Source organism: Bos grunniens, chromosome 9 (assembly GCF_055505025.1).
Source record: "Bos grunniens cultivar Pamir isolate PY7600 chromosome 9, Bosgru_T2T1.0, whole genome shotgun sequence".
NCBI lineage: Eukaryota > Metazoa > Chordata > Mammalia > Artiodactyla > Bovidae > Bos > Bos grunniens.
This window is the reverse complement of record NC_141173.1, coordinates 50,847,968-50,858,556: the sequence shown is the minus strand read 5'-3', so window position 1 is coordinate 50,858,556 and position 10,589 is coordinate 50,847,968. Positions and strand designations below refer to the sequence as shown.

Below are 10,589 nucleotides of genomic sequence, written 5' to 3'. Positions count from 1 at the left end.
AGGTGGGGAGGAGAGGGAGGTTCTGGAACTCAGAGCATGGTCTAAAACAGGTAGGGAGCCCACCCCGTCTCTATTTCTAAAGGGAGTGTCAGAATCAAGAAGCGGGCCGGAGTCCCAGAGGACCGGCTCACACTTGCCACTTAAAGTTGGCTTCATCCAATCAGAGCATCTTTACTGAGCGCCTGCTGTGTGCTTGGCGCCCGTCTAGGAGCTTGGGAGGCTGCAGCGAATAAAATATTAAAACATCTCTGCTCTCGCGGAGCTTGTGTTGTTATCAGTCACTCTGATAGTCACACAAGTTCCTGTGAACATTTCTGGATGTTTTCAGCTAAAGTGTGAAGGAACAGAAATCCGAGATTGTTTTTATTTCTACAAATGTTTGCTGATGTCCCAAGGGATTAAAGAGAAGGAAGGAGGGAGGGGAGGAGGAAAGAAGAAATTTACAATGTCTCCAAGGAGTTAGTCCCTTTTTAGGAACTTTGGCTTAACCAGTTTAAATCTCCAAAAAAGAGCCAAACAAAAACAAAAACCAACAACAAAGCAAACAAAACCAAACCACAAAAAGAACCGCTAGTAACTCAACTCAGAAAAACTGCTTGAGCTTCATGTTTTCTCTTTGAACAAATCTACTGACCTCAGTTGCTACTTAGAAAAGAAGCTGGCTTTTATAAAGCTGAGGCTGGACCACTTTTTGCCCAAGAGAGCCTCATGGGGTTCTGAAGACAGGCAGCCCCAAATCCATTCCAGTGTTGTCATTTACTATTAGGCATATATCCTTGGGCAGGTTCCTTAATGTCTCTAATCCTCAACTGCTCCTTCCTTAAAATGAGGGTTCTGTCAATAATAGTTCCCTCCGCTGGATGCTGGAAGGCTTCATGGGGATGACATGTGCAAAAGCATTTAAACCAGACCTGGCTTGTGGTAAGTACTCCACAAGTGATGTGATGGGAGTTGCAGCACCTTTTACAATCTTTCCTCCTTCTGTAATCTGAGTGGTCTGAATGATTGTGATGAAATGTCATGTGTCTACACATTAAATTAGAAAAATCAGAAAAACTTAAAAGATTAAAGAAACTCAGAAATTCAACAGATCAGACTTTTAAAAAACACGTGTGGTGTCACTGATTATATTCCAGTTCTATTATTTTAGAACTGGAAGTGACCTTAGAGTTAGTGCTGTATGCAAAAAAAAAAAAAAAGTTTTGCCTTTAAATGAGTACATGCCTTAAAGTCTCTCACAGAAAACCAAAGGAATGAAAATGAGAAAAAGAATTTAAAGAGAACTTTAAGAGAATTTAAAGTGGGAGACATAATGGCCAAGATTTTAGAAGGATGTGAGGATTGTTAGTAAGTATGATAAACAAGATTTCATCACAACATCTTTGAGAAGAAAGAAAAGAAACCAACCACCTGATCTATCTCTTAGGTTGGTTCTTACCTGTTATCAAAATGTCTATGGCAATACCCTTGTTGACAAGCATATTCTATTTCTCTGATAATATAAAAATGTAGTCCACTATGAGTTTGTAAACCTTACATTTTCTCCAAGTTAAATTCTTGAAGTTTATTTCTCTGTTCAACTTTTCTATTCCTGACAAGATTTTGAGTCTTTTCCATGTAAACTCAAGGGTAGCTTGTCTTATAGTTCTTACCTGGAAGCATCTCTCTTAAAAAAAACAGGGGCCTCTGCAATAATATTTGCCATTCCAATTCTTTGTTACCAGTGATTGATAATGATGATGACAATCAAATTCTATCTGATTGTGTACTCTAAATGAGGGATGAATAAATCTTTTTGTTGTTGCCATATTGTAAAAGTGAAGAAACCATTTTAAAAAAATAGCCCAATATGTTGCATTGTGTTTTACTTGGCATTGGTAGCTAAAAGGCCTGTGTGAGAGACCACTATTCAGGAAAACATCACCATATGATATTTAATCATACCTTTGTTTATATTTGACAGTTCCATAGATGTTGATGGTGGATATGTGACCTTATCTAACATTATGGTGGCACTTTTATATATACTTTGAAAAGTGTCATTACATATATTATTTATTTTTGTAACAATGCTGGAAGGTGCACAGAATAAGTGTTACCCATTTTGCTAATAAAGAAAGTGAGCTTAAAGTTAAATAGACAATAAGCAGTGAAGTAGAATAGAATCCCATGTGGTTGTTACCCTAAGTGTGAGTTCTTTTGATGGTATTACTTCCTTTAAAGAGCAGGAGGGGAGCTGGGATTCAGAGTTAAAACCTGGCCCCTGGATATTATTGCCTTTTTTTCTAAGCTGGAAACTGAACTGGTGGTTAGTGTAGGAACTGCTGCTGACCTGATTTTGTGCTACTGTTTTTTGTCCCAGAAGGACACAGACTTCTGACTGTGCTTATCATCTGGTTCAGAAATTTTTGGTGTGGTCTATTGATTCTGGTCTTGTAAAAAAAATAAAAGAAATGAATAAGATGATAGACCATACATGCTGATGCAAATGAGGTTCACTTTACTCCACACGTGTATGCACGAATTGCAAGGGCACACAAAGGGTCCTGGGGTCTCTTCCTCCACATAAGGGACTATTCATAGACCTAGTGTGGCTTTCCTCTGAGGACCCTGGCCTGGGCTGGGATGTCTCTTCTCTCCTAGATCCACCTGCTGTTAACTTGGTCTTTGACTTTACACTTACTTGAGCACAGCTTCTGAGAAGTGAGTCGTAATCATCCACTCCTATAAAAGGATCTGCCTCCCTCCAAAGCCTTGACAGTGTTCTGGATGGTGCTATCGAGGAGTGCTGTCTCCCAACTGAACGTACTGTGTTCGTATTCACTCTTGGGGTTGAGTTCCTAGTGAGTTGTGACGGTAGGAGGGATTTTAAAGTCCCATTAGATGGAAGAATTCTTTCCTGTTAGGAATCTAACAGATGCCCATTTAGACTGTGAGATTTAAAAACATTTCTCAGATGGCTGCATCTCAGGATGTTGCTGTTTTTGTTCCCACTAACAGGAACATTGCAAAAACACCAATGAGATATCGCAGTGTTTCTGAAAGTGTGTTCTGTAGAACTCTACTGCCATGAGATGATCTATAAACAAAGGATTCTATGATTATGAGAGGTTGGTTGGTTGGTTTCAGATCTTTTACTTCTCTTTAGAACCACTTCCTTGCAATGATGTCATCATGGACAGAGCATATTTTATCACCTCTTGATTTTGGGCTTGGTTGTGTGAACTTGCTTTGTCCCGTTGAATGTAGATTAGAGAGATACTGTGATGATCCTCAGACTGGGACTTAAGAGATACTTTTTCACTATGCCATGTGAACCTCTGCTATTGCCTGAGGAGAAGGCTGGTGGGCTGAGGAGAGCAAGAGGAGCATGGAATACCAGCTCCATAGACCTGCAACTTGAATCAGAGCTGTTTCAGTCAAACTGCTGGTCTGTGAGCACAAACAATGGTTGTTTTAAGCCACTGAATTTAGAATGGCTCATCCAGAATTATTGTGGAAATAGATAACTGTTATATTGGTCAAAAGAGTTTGAGGCACATTGTATGTTATGTAATTCCCTCACTCCTTCTTTCAGAGTCATAATCCACAGTGATAGATTAAAGGCTCTGAGAAGGACTGCATTAACCCATGTCTTTCCAAACTCATTTTATTTTTGTATAAATAAATAAAATGGCTTCCCAGGGGGTGCAGTGGTAAAAAATTCACCTGCCAGTGCAGAAGACACAAAGGATGCGGGTTTGGTGCCTGGATTGGGACGATCCCATGGAGGAGGGCATGGCAACCCACTCCAGGATTCTTGCCTGGGAAATTCCACAGACAGAGCAGCTTGTTGGGCTACAGTTATGGGGTTGCAAAGAGTTGGACATGACTGAGCACAAAGGAGAGTCCTAATTAATATCCTATACAACAGTTGTCCCCAACCTTTTTGGCACCAAGGGCTGGTTTTGTGGAAAACAAGTTTTCCATGGGCGAGGGCAGGGGGATGGTTTCGGGATGATTCAAGTGCGTTACATTTATTGTGCACTTTATTTCTGTTATAATTACATCAGCTCCACCTCAGATCATCAGGCATTAGATCCTGGAGGTTGGGGATCCCTGCTATAGTACGTACACTTTGGAATTCTTTTAAGTTATTCAGGGCAGTTTGTGTAAATCCTAGACTTGCTATAAACCTGAAATGAACTCTTAGAACAGTTGACAATGACTTTTAAGCCCTACCAACCAATTGGACTCTCTCAAACTTTGCTTACTTGTTTATTTTTATGTATTATTTGTGTGTGTGTGTGTAAATGAGAGTTTACTGACAAAGACAAGCTTCCCCTCCCCCCACCCTCCCCCAGAACAGATCCTAACAACAAAAGAATGGTAAGTATTTTTAGGGCAACACTTAGCCCCCTCCTCCTTCTCTCCAGTCCCAAGGTTCGCAACGCAGACACACGAAAAAGCTCGGGCGAGGACAGACACTCAGCGAATCTCTACCAGCAAGAGTTCTGGGTGGGTGTGTGCGTTTCCCGTGCCCTTTGTGAGACACCGGCTGACGTTACAGAGACAGGCTGCGGTGGCGAATAGAGGACTTCAGGGCAACCTCTACTCATCCCCCAGTTCGGCCAAGCTTGAAATGGGCCCCCAGGGACACTGCGGTGCAGGCAACAGGCTCTGTCTCTTCAGGAGAGAGGTCCTTTCGGTGGAGCAGAATCCCTCCCCAGCTGCTCAGAGGCAAACCGGGAGGGAGCCTCTCCAAGGAGCGAAGGGCTGGCAGACCAGCTCTGTCAGGTCAGCTGAATAGTCCAGCTGTTGCCCATGACTGCCGGGGAGGCTGAGAGACGCCGGGTTTCAGAGGCGGAGGGACACTTCTTGGTACCACACTGTCTGCTTACCCTGCCACGAGCTCTGCTGCCTGGAACTGCGGTTTGCTTTGAGGCGAGAACACCGCGTTTGTAGTGGGGACCTTCTTCACTGCTGTATCCCACTGACTCCACGAGCAGTCTCCCAACCACGGAGCTTCACCCACCTGCTTTTCTACCCTGCCTGTCACCAAGCTACCCACCTCCCACCCACCATCCCTTGCCACTTCGTGTTCTCCACGTGCCTGAGGGGTTCCTGTCCTGCACCCCAGGAATTCTCGTGGAGTCTGGGGGACCTGCTCCCCGTAGCTTTGTAAGTGGTATGAGGCAGGGTTATTTCACTTGCAACACGGTTGTGGGGTAGTTTCTGCTGTTTTCTAAGATTCCTCCTCTTGGACTCACTTTCAGATCCGAGTCCTGCATGAGGCCTTGGACCCGGCCGCCTCTGATGAGAGCAGGGGCGTCTGAGAAGCAGTCTCGGTCATAGACCCTGAGTCCCCAGTGTCGGGAAGCAGCAGTTAACCACAGGTGAAACTGCGAACACTGCTGAACAGACCGGTGTTTCGGGCACGAAGCGCTCTTCCACAGACCACACCCAATGTGCCTAGTCGGGGAAGGGGTTCTCACATTTCCCGATCTTTTGAGAGATGAAAAGGATGGCTTGGCCCTCTGAAGTGATCTCACCTGCCTGGGAGCCTAAGCAACACAAGTATCTAGCGGACCAGAGAGCTGAAGGATGACTGTGTGGCACCGGAAGCTCACTTCATCCCCGCATCCACCCTGCTGCCCTCCAGCACTGAGGCTCCGGGAGCAAATTTGCTACTCCTTCATTCTGGCATCAGGGTTTACCTTCAAGTCCCTGGACAGAGGCTCTGCTGCCACCGGATGCCAGTGAATGGAGCGCCAGAATCTGCTTGGAATGTGAGGAGAGCCATAAGGGAGTAGGACCTGAAAGGTAAGAGAAAGGCATTGAGGAAAGAAAGTCAATGAGAGGGTCCTGCGGTGAGAACAACATTGACTGGGATTTGGAGACCCAGCCCCCCACCTCTGCTACCTAATAGTCAACAGTCCTCAGGCAGTAACATCCTGTTTGTCTTTTATCTTTTTCTTTTTTCAGAAAAACAAGGTTGGATGAGTTATTATGTGAAGTAAGTCAGTTTCAGCTCTAAAACCAAGATTTTAGATGTGAATTGGACCTGAGATTAAACTAAATCCAGAGTGGGAGATGTAGGGAGGGCGTTTTGATTCCTGTTTCCCGTCTCTACTGAAATTCTTTCATCAGTGTTACTCACGGATTCGATCTGTGGAAAGGAATGTAGTTAAGTTCTCATTCCTCGAAGCCTCCGGACTGTCAAGGCCCATTCCCCACACCCTCCAGCACCATTCAAGGAAGACCACTATTCCTAGCTGCAGAGCATCAAAGGAGATGAGAATACGGGGCAGGAGGAATCACAGGAAAAGGAGTTTAGAGAGGAAAAAAGTGATCAGGAACAAGGCTGCTACAGGGTGGCAAGAAACTGCATCTCTTCCCTCCAGACTGCGTGGTTGCTTTAACACTTCTCTCAATCACACACTATTCCCTCAATTTCTCATATGTACAAAAATATAAAACAATAAAGTGCAGTTTACATTTCAGTGACACTTTTCCTTGCTTTAGTATTTTTTTTTGTCTTTTTCTGCTTTTGAAATGAACTCTTGATTACAGAATATCAAAGTACACTCAAAACTGCCAGCCACTGTAAGCGCAGCATGGAGAAGCCCACAAGTAAGGACAGATAGCAGCAGGTGGCACGAGGTGGGAAATGATTGAAGCAGTGGTTACAGACGTTCACAGGAAGCTAAAACTATCCAACAGGCCGTGCTCTAACGTTAGCACAGGTTAAACTAGTCACTACCTTGGCGGGTGGCCTCAGTGTGTTCAGGTTCAGATTCTACGTGGCAATAACAATTTATTTCAGTTAAGAGTTCTTGGCCTGCACCGATCATAGGGTAGCCGGAGGGCACTGGACCAGTCTATTAGTTTTTCAAAATGCTGTTGTAGACCTGATAGATGTACTGGGAGACCTCGGGAGGTCTCCACTTCAGCAACACTGTGTAATTGGGGTTTCCTGGCTGGATACGTAGCTCGGCCAAAATCCAAATGCCATTAGTGAGCTTCAGGGATTGGTACAACATGTCCTGCCCTTCTACATTCCTCTTGGCAATAGTATAAACGTTGTTTCGCAACTTGCTGGGAACAGTGTCAATATTTAAATGACATTCCTTAATCTGAAACTGAAGTTTATTTTCAATGGGAATATCCTTCCATGTTGCAAGGAAGACCTGGAGCTCCATTTTGCCATCTTGTGCAAAAAGCACGTTGAGTGGGATGAGGCAGCTGAAGTAGATGACATCAGTCTTGTTTTTCACAGCCACCTGCCGGTTGTTCAAAGGCTCCATCTTCATGACTGGGCCCAAGGTGTTGAGAGGCAGGGAGACATCAATGCTCTGGTTTGGTGTCAGTGGTATATGGATGGCCAGAGGAGTGCTGGGGATGACACCAAAGCTATTCTGTTTCAGTTAAACTGAATTGCAGAGTCTGTCATGTGCTGCAGAGCTTTGTTGGTGAAGTTCATTTCCTTATAGATGTGCCCTTGGGAGTGAGTAAATGTTCCTGAAATCTCCAGGCCTTTAGCCTTTACCGCAGGCAGCCACACAGCCTTAGAAGCCACATATCCACCAAGTGCCATGCCTATCCCTGTGGAAAGTTCAAATAGGTCATTCAGACCACTGCTGACCACAGCAGGAATAGGGAAAGGAGCAAAGGTTGCAGGCACTGATGATGGGGTGAAGGACTGTCCCACCAGACTATCTAGTCTTCCCCCCAAGAGATCCACTGCTCCCATCTGCATGGAAGATACCTGTGGCACATTGACTGGGGGACCAAGGTCAAGGTTTAAAAGATCCCCCAGAGGGTCACCCTGGGAGGGGATAACCTGAGGCTGTCCTGGGTTGGTGGCAGTGGTGCCATCGGGGCTGTCACCTGCACCAGTGCTCTCGTGATGCATTGCCGTGTTTGAGATGGATTCCGTGACTTCCTTCCACAAGAGCATTGGGTGGCTTATGGTACACTGCGGCCAAAGAACCAATGTGGCAGATTAGCTCATCCAATAGAGTTGGCTCAATAAGATCTGTCTCCTCAGAAATCAGTGACTTTTCAGACAAGACTACTTCTTTAGCTGTGACAGGATCAGTTGAGAGAAGGTTCCAATAAATATAGTCCTGGTCTCAAAGGTCAGGATTATCAGAATCCTGTGTTGCCAAATTCAAGACCTGCTTACCAGCTCCTGTGTTTCTGATGGTTTCTTGAGAAACAGCTTCACTATGGCAGTGAGCAGACTGAGCTGCACTTGGGTGCTTTCATCATGAAAACCCTCCAGGAAGCTCTCTAGTAACTCATCTGCATTGTCAATTCTTTCAGCACATTCTCCCACAATCCAAATCATAGCTTCTCAAGCATCTGGCTCATCCAGTGACTCTTAGGTTCTCACACAGTGTGGCAATGATACTTTCATATTTGTTGGAGTATTTGCGGAAGATGTCCCTGATGACGACAGTTGCCTCTTGGACCACGTAATCTACTTTGGTTTGGATGAGATCAAGCAACGTGCTCACACAGCGCTCTGCAGATTGCTCCACCTTAATGGCACACCACCCAACAGCTCGCACAGCTTTGCACACAAAATCAACATCCACCTCTGTGGCATATTCTATCAGTTCAGCCAGAACCTGAGTAATGTTGGCTTGGGATGCCAAACGAATCATGATGTCCAATTTCTCTAGTTTCACATAGATGGGATCATTGTACTTCACAAAGAAAACTTTTATTTCCTGCTTCAAGATTTCAGGCCTTTTCTGGACAATTAGGTTGATGTTCCTCAGGCGTATTGCACCTCTGGCTCCCCAGACAGCCAAGTGACAAGTGGAGGGGCCAACTTCTTCAGCAGCATATTGTAGTAGTCAGAGTCCTTAGGTAGAAACTCTAGAAATTTCATTAGGACTTTTACTGCTAAAGCACCACTGCTGAATTGGCATGAGATAACCAGGGAGTTATCCACTCACAGATGTTCTGAGCCTCCCGGTCATCTTTAGGATTGTAATTAAACAGGCAGTCTAGGGTGAAAATCTGGCCCCATTCAGTGCACTCATTCAGGGCTGTCAGTAGCTTATTAATATTCTGTGGATATAGATCGAGTAAGTTGATGTTCGGGTGAGATTCACTGATTTCAGATAATGCTGCTACAGCATTAGCTACCATCATTGGATTTGAATCTGCTATGTGATCCCACAGAGAATCCAGAAATTCCTGATCTTCCATCATCTGGGCATTGATGTTATGGAGTTTTGCCACACAGACTGCTGCTGTCTTCTGGACGTAGGGATCATCATCCTTTAAGCACTTGCAGAGGGGCTCACAGAGATATTCTGTAATCTTGTTCATCCGGATGCACTGCATGGTTCTGACTGCCAAGGCTTGAGTCAGAGGATTGGGATCTTTACAGTCCTTCACAAAGCTGTTGACAGCCATGATGGCCATGTCTGGCTGACTCTTGGCATAGTTCATCAAGTAGAGATACACAAGCTTCTTCAGTTCCAGGTTGTCTGTCTGCATATAGTTCACTATATCTGGAAAGAGAGTGCTAACATCTTTCCCCACAGTCATAGCAGCAATCACTTTCTTCACAGCCCCCTTCCTCTTTTCTTTCTTTTCATTGTTGAGTTCAGCCTTTAATTAAAAGATTTCTCCCTTTTTATTGGTTGTGAAGTACTTGGAGTCAGTCATGGTTTTGGATCTTTGATGTGTACTGTAGGCAAGGGCGGGCGTGGCAGCAGCGGCCAGAGAGCACAGCCTGAGCGGTGTTATAATGGTTTCCTGCACGTCATGACTCCTCCAGGTCTAAGCCCCTAAAATTTGCTTATTAATCAGTCCCCATTTGCCTTCTAATGGCTGCTGAATTTCACCTCAGTGACTTGTATTATATGGCTCCCAATTTCTAAATGATTAAAAATTATTCTCCACTGCTGATGCCAGCCCTATTTCAGAATGATTTTACAATCAGTATAAGAACATTTATTTTAAAATAAATGACCAATGAATTAAATTGATCAATTTTAATTACTTTCATGGGTTCCCCCCCCAAACATTAGATATCTAATATTTGGTATTAAAATTACTATTAAGTTCATTCAGAAACCGTGTTGGTGCCAAAACCAAAAATGAACAACCAGAAATACTCATTACTTTCTCCTCAGTTTTGAGAAAGGTGGATGGAACACACACAGTAGAGCTGTTTCCCAAGCTTCGTCACAATGCCGAGCACCAAAGAAGATACAGTGGTTCCAGGAAACAACTCCCTTTATTTTGGGTGACTATGAGTTGTTGATATCTTTTATATTCTTTAAGGGGCCTTGGCATATACATTCATTTCAAACACTCACAGGTGCTTATGTAAAAAACTAACCATTAGCAATGAGGTCAGTGCAACAATTTATATTTTTTCCTCCAAGTTTTTGAAGAATAATCATAGATTATCATGTATGCTGTCTTAGCAACTGTGAATCATTATGCTCTAGAATGTTTTAACATGAAAAATCAGTTGATTTTCCTTTCCTTAGGTGAACTTCCTTACATTACATTTGCACATAGCTGGTTAGTCTATGATAAGTTTTTTATTTTTTTTTTTAATTTACAATATTTATTGG

At 43.9% G+C, this 10,589-nt stretch overlaps 1 pseudogene; it reads right to left on the bottom strand.

The window, feature by feature from the left end:
- Positions 1-6,863: 6,863 nt before the first annotated feature.
- LOC147365937 (AP-2 complex subunit beta pseudogene) lies at positions 6,864-9,727 on the bottom strand (annotated as a pseudogene).
- Between the last annotated feature and the right edge of the window lie 862 nt (positions 9,728-10,589).